The following is a 12,092-nucleotide window of genomic DNA, read 5'->3' on the forward strand; positions in this document are numbered from 1 at the left end:
AGGCTCTGATTGCATTCGAGAATTTGCTGTTGCATGCGGCGCAAAAAATCCTCAGACTCTTACTTCAACAAAGTTGAGGAAACAGATCGGGACACTTTCTGAAGTTCTTAATCTTAGCAACACCGAACTAAATCAGTTGGCAGACTTTCTAGGCCATGACATTAGAGTTCATTGTCAATTTTACAGGTTACCCGAAGGCACCCTCCAACTGGCTAAAATCAGTAAAATTTTACTGGCTCTTGAAAAAGGACGCTTGGCAGACTTTAAAGGGCAAAATCTCAATGAAATCAACATTGATCCAGAAGGTAGTATACTATACAGTATACACCATACACAACATGGGTTCAGATTTTGCTTAAAATAACATTTACCTTGTGTTTATGTATTTCTGTATTTTCTACCTTTTTAGAGGAAGTTACAGTGGACAGTGATTTGGAGGAGTCCACTTCTAGCCTGAAAGGTAATGATTACATATTGTCAGTTTGTTCCATTTATGTTTGCCTAATTAATGGAACATCGGATACCCATGTTTCATGAGTTGGACTGATTCTTTAGGGTCTTCATGGAATGTCTGCAAAATACCCATCTGCAGACTCTGAAACCCGGAAGCTGTTCAAGCGGATATGTGTACGTGTGTATAAAATATATACAGGTCCTTCTCAAAAAATTAGCATATTGTGATAAAGTTCATTATTTTCCATAATGTAATGATACAAATTAAACTTTCATATATTTTAGATTCATTGCACACCAACTGAAATATTTCAGGTCTTTTATTGTTTTAATACTGATGATTTTGGCATACAACTCATGAAAACTCTCAAAAAATTAGCATATTTCATCCGACCAATAAAAGAAAAGTGTTTTTAATACAAAAAAAGTCAACCTTCAAATAATTATGTTCAGTTATGCACTCAATACTTGGTCGGGAATCCTTTTGCAGAAATGACTGCTTCAATGCGGCGTGGCATGGAGGCAATCAGCCTGTGGCACTGCTGAGGTGTTATGGAGGCCCAGGATGCTTCGATAGCGGCCTTAAGCTCATCCAGAGTGTTGGGTCTTGCGTCTCTCAACTTTCTCTTCACAATATCCCACAGATTCTCTATGGGGTTCAGGTCAGGAGAGTTGGCAGGCCAATTGAGCACAGTAATACCATGGTCAGTAAACCATTTACCAGTGGTTTTGGCACTGTGAGCAGGTGCCAGGTCGTGCTGAAAAAACGAAATCTTCATCTCCATAAAGCTTTTCAGCAGATGGAAGCATGAAGTGCTCCAAAATCTCCTGATAGCTAGCTGCATTGACCCTGCCCTTGATAAAACACAGTGGACCAACACCAGCAGCTGACATGGCAACCCAGACCATCACTGACTGTGGGTACTTGACACTGGACTTCAGGCATTTTGGCATTTCCTTCTCCCCAGTCTTCCTCCAGACTCTGGCACCTTGATTTCCGAATGACATGCAAAATTTGCTTTTATCCGAAAAAAGTACTTTGGACCACTGAGCAACAGTCCAGTGCTGCTTCTCTGTAGCCCAGGTCAGGTGCTTCTGCCGCTGTTTCTGGTTCAAAAGTGGCTTGACCTGGGGAATGCGGCACCTGTCCACCTGTCTGACTCAGTCCACTGCTTCCGCAGGTCCCCCAAGGTCTGGAATCGGTCCTTCTCCACAATCTTCCTCAGGGTCCGGTCACCTCTTCTCGTTGTGCAGCGTTTTTTGCCACACTTTTTCCTTCCCACAGACTTCCCACTGAGGTGCCTTGATACAGCACTCTGGGAACAGCCTATTCGTTCAGAAATTTCTTTCTGTGTCTTACCCTCTCGCTTGAGGGTGTCAATGATGGCCTTCTGGTCGGCAGTCTTACCCATGATTGCGGTTTTGAGTAATGAACCAGGCTGGGAGTTTTTAAAAGCCTCAGGAATCTTTTGCAGGTGTTTAGAGTTAATTAGTTGATTCAGATGATTAGGTTAATAGCTCGTTTAGAGAACCTTTTCATGATATGCTAATTTTTTGAGATAGGAATTTTGGGTTTTCATGAGCTGTATGCCAAAATCATCAGTATTAAAACAATAAAAGACCTGAAATATTTCACAGTTGGTGTGCAATGAATCTAAAATATATGAAAGTTTAATTTTTATCATTACATTATGGAAAATAATGAACTTTATCACAATATGCTAATTTTTTGAGAAGGACCTGTATATAATCAGAGGTCGCGTTAGACTTTCTCATTGTCCACGTCCACTATATGCCAAAATTGTCACAGATTGGCCTGTTTCTTCCTCTTATTATCACAGCACTCTCTTTCACCTGGCTCCTGATCATGAGCCATGAGCACTCCAATCAACTCACTCATCAAGCCCCACATAAAAGCACACACCTCCAGAATCATTCACCATCCGGCCTCGTAAAATCTACGTGGACTCTACCCTTGGTATCTTTACCCTAAGCAAGCCATTACCTACCTGTGATACTTGCCACCTTTCTCCTTCCTCAGTGATCCTTACGGTCTCCAGCTCCATTCTCCAGTTGAGGTGTGCCCGTGCAGCTCCCCTGAGCCTCAGCTGGTCCCGTCCAGCTCTGCTCCTCCAGAGGACCCTCACGTGCCAGTGGCAATGGCTGAGTTAAGGGTGGGTGGGCTATGGGCCAAGATTATTGTCCTCGCCATGGCCCCTCGAGGTACCTGATCTGCCCTGGAGGTCGTGGCAGCCCCTCCACTATCAGTTCCACCTGCTGTTCCCCATCTGAGTTCGGATTTGCCAACCGCCGGTGCCTCAAGTCCTGAATCACTGTCCGCGGCTCCGCTGTTCAGCCCACACTCGTGCCACTCAGGCTGCTATATAGCCATGGCTGAGTTAAGGGTGGGTGGGCTATGGGCCAAGATTATCGTCCTCAAGCTGCCTGATCTCCCATGGCCTCCTGGATCTCCTACTCCGCCATGGCTCTTCGAGTTCCTGTTCCTTTCTCTTCTCATCACAGCGCTCACCTGGCTCCTGATCATGCACACCTGGACTCCATGAGCACTTTGCTGAACACAAAAGCACAAACCTCAGAATCGTTCACTGTCCGGTCTCGTAAACTCTATGTGGACTCTACCCTTTGTATCTTTATCCTAAGCAAGCTTTTACCTACCTGTGATACTTATCACCTGTCTCCTTCCTCTGTGATCCCTCCCCTCTCCAGCTCCATTTTCCAGTCGAGGTGTATGTTTCCCGTCAGTCCTGGTCTCCACTCTCCATCCGCATGAGTCTCCTGTAAGGCAAGAAAGATCTGATTATTTCCTGGATCATCCTCTAGACGAATCTCAGTGCTGGCATACTCACCTGAACAATCTCCACTCAGCTCCTTTGCTCTCCTGTTGTTTAATAAACGTCACTGTTGTTTACTTAACTCTGCGACCGACCAGTGACTGTTACAGAAATATTTCCATCAAAAACCTAAATTTCCTTTCGACTGAAGACAGAAATACATACACATCTTGGATGACATGGGGATGAGTAAATTGTCATGAAATTTTATCTTTGAAAGTGGTCCTAGAATAAGTTTTACATTTTTCCTTTCTCTTTGGAGTATTACAACCCAGCCAGCAATGACACGTGGGGCCCAGATGGGTTAACTACGGGTTCCATGGGTACTGTGTGGGCATGGGCTTTGGCTGGGTGAAATCAGCGGGTCCCATGTAGGTTTTGTAGTACGAGTCCCACATAGGAAGCCCATATGAGGTGATTACATGGGCCCCATAAGGGACAGCCATGGGCGAAGTGGGCATGGGTTTGATCTGGGAACACATATATGGGTCTTGAATGACATATTTATGGGCCAAGTGGGCATGGGTTTGAACTGGGAACACATATATGGGTCTTGCATGACATATTTATGGGCCAAGTGGGCATGGGTTTGATCTGGGAACACATATATGGGTCTTGAATGGCATATTTATGGGCCAAGTGGACATGGGTTTGAACTGGGAATGCACATATGGGTCCTGCATAGAAATTTTATGGGCCACGTGGGCATGGGTTTGAACTGGGAATACATATATGGGTCTTGCATGACAAATTTATGGCCCAAGTGGGCATGGGTTTGATCTGGGAACACATATATGGGTCTTGAATGGCATATTTATGGGCCAAGTAGACATGGGTTTGAACTGGGAATGCACATATGGGTCCTGCATAGAAATTGTATGGGCCAAGTGGGCATGGGTTTGAACTGGGAATACATATATGGGTCTTGAATGGCATATTTATGGGTCAAGTGGGCATGGGTTTGAACTGGGAATGCACATATGGGTCCTGCATAGAAATTTTATGGGCCAAGTGGGCATGGGTTTGAACTGGGAATACATATATGGGTCTTGAATGGCATATTTATGGGCCAAGTAGACATGGGTTTGAACTGGGAATGCACATATGGGTCCTGCATAGAAATTTTATGGGCCACGTGGGCATGGGTTTGAACTGGGAACACATATATGGGTCTTGCATGACATATTTATGGGCCAAGTGGGCATGGGTTTGATCTGGGAACACATATATGGGTCTTGAATGGCATATTTATGGGCCAAGTGGCCATGGGTTTGAACTGCGTACATATAAACCGGTCCTGCATGGCATATTTATGGGCCGAATGAGCATGGCTTTGATCTGGGAACACATATATGGGTCCTGCATGGCATATTTATTGGCCAAGTGGCCATGGGTTTGGGTGATTGGTTCAGGTCCAGCAATATTATGTAATGCTCATCTACAAACAAGCATCAAAAATAAAATAAAATAAAATAAGCTTAACTTAGGATGGATCAAGGGGAGCCTTATCATTCAAGCTCCTCTTGGCAAAGCAAAATCTGCTCGTCACAACATGGCAGACAGAGCATCATTCTGCTTGCTTCGATGCTGGACAGGACAAGAGGAAAAAAGAAAAAAAGAAAAAAAAAGGACTTGCAGGAGGCCTCATCATCAATCTGTCTGCCACTTCTGTGTTGTTAGATGTCCTTGGACCAAGGAGTAGCATGTGTTTCTATCAAGGTGTAGCTCATACACCAACAATGACTGATGTGTTGGCTGTAAAAGGTACAGTTGATCTGTTTGGTTAGGCTATCTGAAGATCTTCAGGATGCATTGACATATACATGGTTTATGGTTTAAGACGGTAAAGGGAGGGGCTGAGGTAGTTAAAGAAGTAGGCCTGTAAGGACAGAGGCCCTTTCAATTTAAGTAAAAGAATAAAGCTGCAGAAAGCCTTCCGACAGTGCATGGAGCATTCACATAAACACTTTCATTGGTGCAGTGACCCAGATTGGGACAGATTTATGGGGATAAGTGTAAAGGAGACAGCATTGCAACTGCTGGCATTTGAATATTTACAATATTTATATTGTTTGAATATTTTGCTAACTTAACATAAGTTGCTTATAACATATATTTGCCTGTAGAATGTTGGGTAAATCCCTCCCTGATGCCTCATAGGACCCATTTTGCTACCCAATTGACTTTTGGTCAGTTTGCACATCCATCTACCACGCCGGATACCCAGATTCAAGACCCGCTTGGGGAGTGGTTTCTGGTATCAGAGGTGGAAGTCATTAATTACAAATACTCAGATTACTGTAATTAAGTAGTTTTTTGGGGTACTTGTACTTTTACAGGGTACCCCCAGGATCCTCCAAATGAAATTCAAGGCTTTTTAAGACCTTTTTAATACCATTTTAAATGAAATTCAATGCCAACTTCGTACACATTCTGACAGAAGTATGAGGGGAAAATGTCAAATCTGTATAAATTTTGAACCCTAGAAAATAATTAATTCGGCATATATTTTTATACCTACTATAAATATTTTATTTACCATAGGCCTACTAAATGTAAACAGCAGTGTCTCTCTCATTGTTACAGAGTGTAATATAATTATATAGGCTAATACTATGATGTAATAGATGTAATACTACTAATGTAATTGATGTAATACTACTAATATACTAATATAATACTACTAATATAATACTATTAATTGCAATAGTCTGGTGCAACTTCTCACATCCAACAAGGTGCATGGAATAAAAAAAAATAAGTAATTTAGGAACAAAACCAGCAACACTCATAGATTCCATGGAGGGGTCAGAAATAAACAAAAAACTGAAGCTATATATATCTACTTTATTTTGCCAAAAAATAAAAATCTCTCATTGTTATTAGTTTTTAACATTTAGTGGAAGTAGGCTGTTTTCCTTTACTTCATGCTAGCTTAAATAAAATTAAAATCTTGCACTGAACAACACTGTACAGAACATATACAACCCTTGAATACATTTGTACACTCTTCTGTTTCTTGACATGGTAGCATCGGACGCGTTTCGGTGATTTAAAACGACGCTCGTGACTTAAAGTCGAGTGCTTTTACTGTAATTTAGGCAAGCGCGCTCATAATAGAAGCGACGCAGTTGAGAGCGCGGCTCATGGTTGCATAGCAACGACAGACACCACGGGAGCGAAAGCGCATTGAAAAGAAGGACGATGCCGGCGCAGCCGCGTATGTGACGCGTACTAGAGAATAATAATTACAATAATAATAATAATAATTTAGCGGGCCAGATTATGTTTTATTTTTGAGATCAGTTGCGGGCCGTAAATGGCCCGCGGGCCGGCAGTTTGAGACCACTGGACTAGACTATCCCAGAACGCTGACACAATCAGCTACCCGATGATGATTTTTATTCAATCCGAGCACAGATATTGACTCGTATTACTCGTATAATACTCGTACTCGGCAGAAGTGCTTTATCCGTACCGGATACTCGTTTCAGCCGAGTATCCGGTTCATCTCTAGTAATTTACCTCACTTGCCTAGTAACCATAGTAACGGGTGCGCGAGCTTTCGCGCTTACTGCTATGACGTGGAGCGCGAGGTGCACTCAACATTACGCTGCATGAATTTTTAATTAGCCTACACTAGTAACAGTTCATTTTGTTACGGTATGAACTTAATCCTAGGAAAAGTTAAAAAATAAAAAAAATAAAAATAAGACCTTTGTAACGAAATCCAAGACTTTGTATACCAAATTCAAGGCTATTAAATCAAATTTAAGACTTTTTCAATGCTTTTAAGACCCCGCGGGTACCCTGTTTTATGAGTAGATTTTCAAGCCTGTACTTTTACTTGTAATATTCATTAATCCATGTAATCTACTAAGTTACTTTTAAAATCATAGTTGAGTACTGAGTACAATTTTAATTCATATCCAAACCTTTTATCTGCATTTTTGTAGCCAGTAAGGTGATTTGATAGCAAACAAGCCGATGAAAACCGGGTCATGAGGACGGAAAACAAAACAAAACAAAAAAAGGACGTTAATGATTGATCTTTCATTGATTCTGAATGAAGATTTTAACCAGTTAAAAATGTATTCATGGATATTTAATCAATAGTCGTGGCTCCTCATGTAATTTAGTTTTTTGTCTGCTGGAGACATTTGCTTAATAAGGAAATACAAACTTAAATGAGAAAAAAATGAGGGAAAAACACTTATTAATTATTAATGATTAATAGATTGTTGGCATGTTAACTTCTGGTAGAGGAAAAATTGGCGACAGGTGGAATAATTCTTTGACATGGTTAAAAATAATGAATGGTTTGTTTTTGTTGGTTTGTTTAGCATATGTTGTCGCCGATTACGTTCCCCTCCAGTGTATTTCGTATAGTAATATGATCCGTTGTGCTCTCTCTTACTGCCTGTATCCACTTTTGTGTCCTTAAACATTCGTTTTTTTGGGGTCGACAGCTTATAAAAACTTATTTCTGGGTTTTTTAGCCTGTTAGCTGTACACCTTGTCACACAGCAGCTTTCAGGCAATGTTCTATTTTTGTAATAAGTCAGAAAAGACAAGGAGGCAGCCTCACGCAATACAAAGTCTATGGAGACGGTTGGATTGTCCCCACCCTGCCAAAGCCAATATACTTTTATTCAATAACGGTGATATGATATAAAATATATTCATCATTATTTCACTTCAAATTCATCTGAGTCAATATCAGATTCAGAGTTTGGTTCCGTCCCGAACCCTTCCTCATGCTTTAAACATAAAAACATATTGCACATATTGCATAACACATACTTCAACATATTGCACTGTCCCCACCTTTTGCTCTAAGAATAAATTGGAACAAATCAAATCAAACTAAATGTGTAAGCAAACAGTCTCAAATGTTTTGGGCTTGTAAACATCATAATGTCGGTCTCCCCGGTCTCCCTGTGCATCTTGCTGGCTTCTATCGTTAGTTGTAGTGTTGCAGTTACAACTGCACTAGCAGCTAATACAAAATTAAGGATAAATATTGACTAAGGTTGAATTTTGTTTGCTTGCATAACCCAAAGAGCAAATATAGCTGCAGATATCTTATTATAAAAATATAAGAATTATTAAAACTCGTAAAATATTCTGACAAAGGAGCTAAATAAATGATAATTGTATAATAATAATATAATTACCTACATTTTAAGTATATGAAAGTAAAACAAGCACAGCCAATTTGATGGAGCTGAATTAATATCAGCCTTATGACTCCCAGGAACATCTGAGTGGTTTGGCATCATGAGCATTGTTGGGGAAAAAATTTAATATGCCAATATCTGCTTCAAGCTATGCAAAACACCTCTCTGAGCTCAACAGACACAGTGTCTGCTGAAATCCAGGGGGTAACGGTGAGACACCCAAACTGAGAGCTTTCCCGAACCTAGGGTATCGGATAGTTTAAATAAGTTCAAAGACAGAAGGGGAAGCCATTTGTGTATGTGTATTGTCACTAGCCATTTGTGTATGTGTATTGTCACTTTTACCCTGTATGGAAAAGTACTGAGAAGAGTTGCTCAAACATTGGGGGTATAAATGTTTGTGGGTTCTCTTGTGTCCTTAGTTCACACTCGGGGCAGACATTGTATGGTTGTGTCGACTGTGGACTCTTTCTTGCAAGAAATAAAATCTTTATAAAGTGAATTCTCCTGAGGTTTGTCTCTTACTAGTGATGTCAGCTAATTCATTTTTGCCGCAACAATTTTGGTGTCAGAAGCGGGATTCCTTGGACGGACCTACTGGACCTGGGCAGCACCGGTGACCTGCAATCCTGACCCAAGTCAGCCCTAACCCCGTTTAGATTCAGGGACGAGGGGCCGGTGCTGTGTATGTCCGGAAGAACGACCACTGGAATCAAGAGAAAAGAACCCGAGACGGCAACGGGAGCTGCTGGTAAGAGACAAACTTGGAAAATTCAGGGGGAGATTTTTTTTTAAATAGAATTTGGTTAAATTGAAAATTGAATTGATAGGGATAAACCATAAGGGGAGTCTGAATCTGTGGCAAATGCAGCGTGAACTGATGTTTTTTACGAGGTAAAAAAAAAAAAAAAAAACTGAAATCACGTGGGCGAATAAGAGGGACTGAGTTGTGTGCGGTCCGGGGACTGAGTTGTGTGCAGTCCCGAATAGGGCACTATTGAGAGCGTCCGCCCAGCTGATCTTGGGTGAAGAGATCAGATCTGTACGGAGACGTCCAACAGATTAATAGCGCGCGCGCGAAAAGCCACAGAGTCAGACTGCCAATATGGGGAAATCCCAAAGCAAGCTAGCTGAATATGAGACACCGGTATTTTGTCAAATGAGAAAATTATATGGCCAAAGATGCATGCAAGATATAGAAAAGTTGATCAAATATCATGATTTCCCAAAAGAAGGAACACTTAGTAGTACAAGGTTGAAAACGGTAAAATTGTCGATCGAAGAAGGGAGTGAAGGGTTGTGCTAAAAAACATGTATGTGGGAAATGTGAGAAAACAATTAATTGCTGGGTGGAAGAGGCAGATAATAGGGAAAGAAGAATGTTGAAAAAAGAAAAGAAAAATGAAGAAAAGGCCACTGCGCCTCCACAGAATGAGATTACTATTACTAACACATCTTATGCTTGTGCTTTTCCACATGAAACACCGCCGAGCTACACAATTTATCCCAATGCGGAGCTCCAAGGCCTGAAAGTGGACCCCGACCTCGACTGCTCTCCGTTTCCACCGAACCAACCAATTCTACCAGCCAAACCAACTCCAGCTCCCCAGCAGAGAGACGAGGGAGCATGCGCCGCTGAGCTGAGAGAAGAGGAAGTACACACAGCTGAACGGTCAACAGAAGGAGGAGCATGCGCAGCCGAGCCAACAGCAGAGGGGGCGCACGCAGCTGAAAGCTTCCGGGGCAAAGAAACACTGCCGTCCGGAAGGAGAAAGAGACTAGTGATCCGGAAGACAAAGCAAAGAAAGAAAGGTGCGCAATCATATGTTTTACGTTCCAACACACATGCACGAGCCAGAATGCTGGAGTCAGACGGGGACTTCGATCTGAATCCTGATACCCTCACAGAGAGCGACGAGGAAGAGGAAGATTTTGAGATCCAGAGTCCGAAGAAAACAAAGAACTGGGACAGAACTGCGAAGGAAGAGCGGGTGAGCATCACAGCACCCATGGTGGAAGTTATGGGAACAAATTCAATAGAATTAGTATACCGCCCTTGGAATTTAACCGACATGAAAGAGGCGATGGCCCACCTGCCGAATCCCGACGACGCAGGGGACCGTTTCGCCACCGAACTGATGACATTCTGCCAAGAGTTCAGCCCGACGCTAAATGAACTGAAAAGAATCATGATGGCAAAGCTGGGAGGAATGAACTGGCACAAGATCAGCGCAGAATTACCAGCAGCAGATCACAGACGAAGTCACGTTAACTGGCATCATGCTTCAAACGACGGATATCGAGCAGCTGTGACGGGACTGACTGAGTCTGTGAGGAGAGCATTTCCAGCGCGCATTGACATGTCCAGAGTGAGCCACTGCCGTCAAGAACCAGGTGAGAGCGTTCAAGTTTATTATGAGCGACTCTACAGTGTGTTTTGCAAGCACAGCGGGTTAAAGGAACCAGCAGATCGTGGCGACAGACCAACCACGTGGGAAAGTTGTTTGGCGAATAGTCTTTTGAATGGACTGAGACCTGAGATTTCCCAAGCCGTGAAACACAGCTATATTGAATGGACTGAAGGACGAGTAAGCACCATCATGAAACATGCCTTGCACGCGGAAGATGAGCTGAGGGCAAAGAAGGAAAGGTCAAGAATAAAAGAATTGCAGTTGGCAGCCGTGCAAAGACCGCAAAGATTCAGCGGGAACATATGGGGACACAATTCAGATAAAAATGGCTGTTATCTGTGCGGAGCTGATGACCACATTGTTCGTGAGTGCACAAGATGCAGGAAGTGCAAAATGGATGGACATTGGGCAATAAACTGCCCTGAACTGCGAAAGGCTGACTGAGGAAAAAGGATGCGGAGAGCAGGAGGAGATCGGGTGGACCACGGCCAAGGATGCAAAAACCGCCGCAAAGGGAAGTACACATTTACTAATATCAAACACACACACAAACGCACCCACACCTGAACACATGCACTGATAATGCAATGAAAAAAAAAAAAGCTTGCACCTCTTTGTGTGTTTCTGAAACAAACAGAGAAGATTTTGACAAATGTTTGATTATGTATAGCAGTAAGGGATTTTTAAACATGCCTGAATATCCGCTGCTAGTTGAAGGGACAATGATTTCTTTTTTGGTAGACTCAGGGGCGACCCGATCTGTTTTGCGATCATGTGACTTGCCATGTGAACCAGCACTAACAAACAAAACGCATGGTTCTTTGTCTGTATCAGGACATTATATAACAGAACTGTTCACTGTGCCACTAAAGTGTGAGACGGAAGGGGGCCACATGCTGAAGCATGCATTTTTTAACTTCAAAAACATGCCCAGTACCCATTCTGGACCAAGATTTAATGTACAAATTAAATTTGGTAATGGTTGCAGATCCCTCGGGCATTGTAGTGAGAGAGGGTGAGCAAATGTATTTGAAAACAGAACCAAAAATGGGTTTACAAATGGCACATAACCAAAACTGAGTGGCCAAAAACAATCTGTGAATTGGGGAAAAATAGAACGCTGTCATATGGTACAGATTTTATGATGCCTGACAATTTGCATTGCACGTCACTTCGCAACAGAACAAGATACTATG

General features: G+C 42.3%; 1 protein-coding gene and 1 pseudogene across 1 annotated transcript in view; one reads left to right on the forward strand and one right to left on the reverse strand.

The window, feature by feature from the left end:
- The window catches only part of LOC137005890 (zinc finger protein 721-like), a 271,315-nt pseudogene that overhangs the window by 134,720 nt on the left and 124,503 nt on the right, over positions 1-12,092 (reverse strand).
- Positions 1-12,092, forward strand: part of LOC137005681 (uncharacterized) — a 1,355,627-nt gene that overhangs the window by 36,367 nt on the left and 1,307,168 nt on the right. The gene's annotated exons all lie outside the window — the stretch shown is intronic.

Source organism: Chanodichthys erythropterus, chromosome 3 (genome assembly GCF_024489055.1).
Source record: "Chanodichthys erythropterus isolate Z2021 chromosome 3, ASM2448905v1, whole genome shotgun sequence".
NCBI lineage: Eukaryota > Metazoa > Chordata > Actinopteri > Cypriniformes > Xenocyprididae > Chanodichthys > Chanodichthys erythropterus.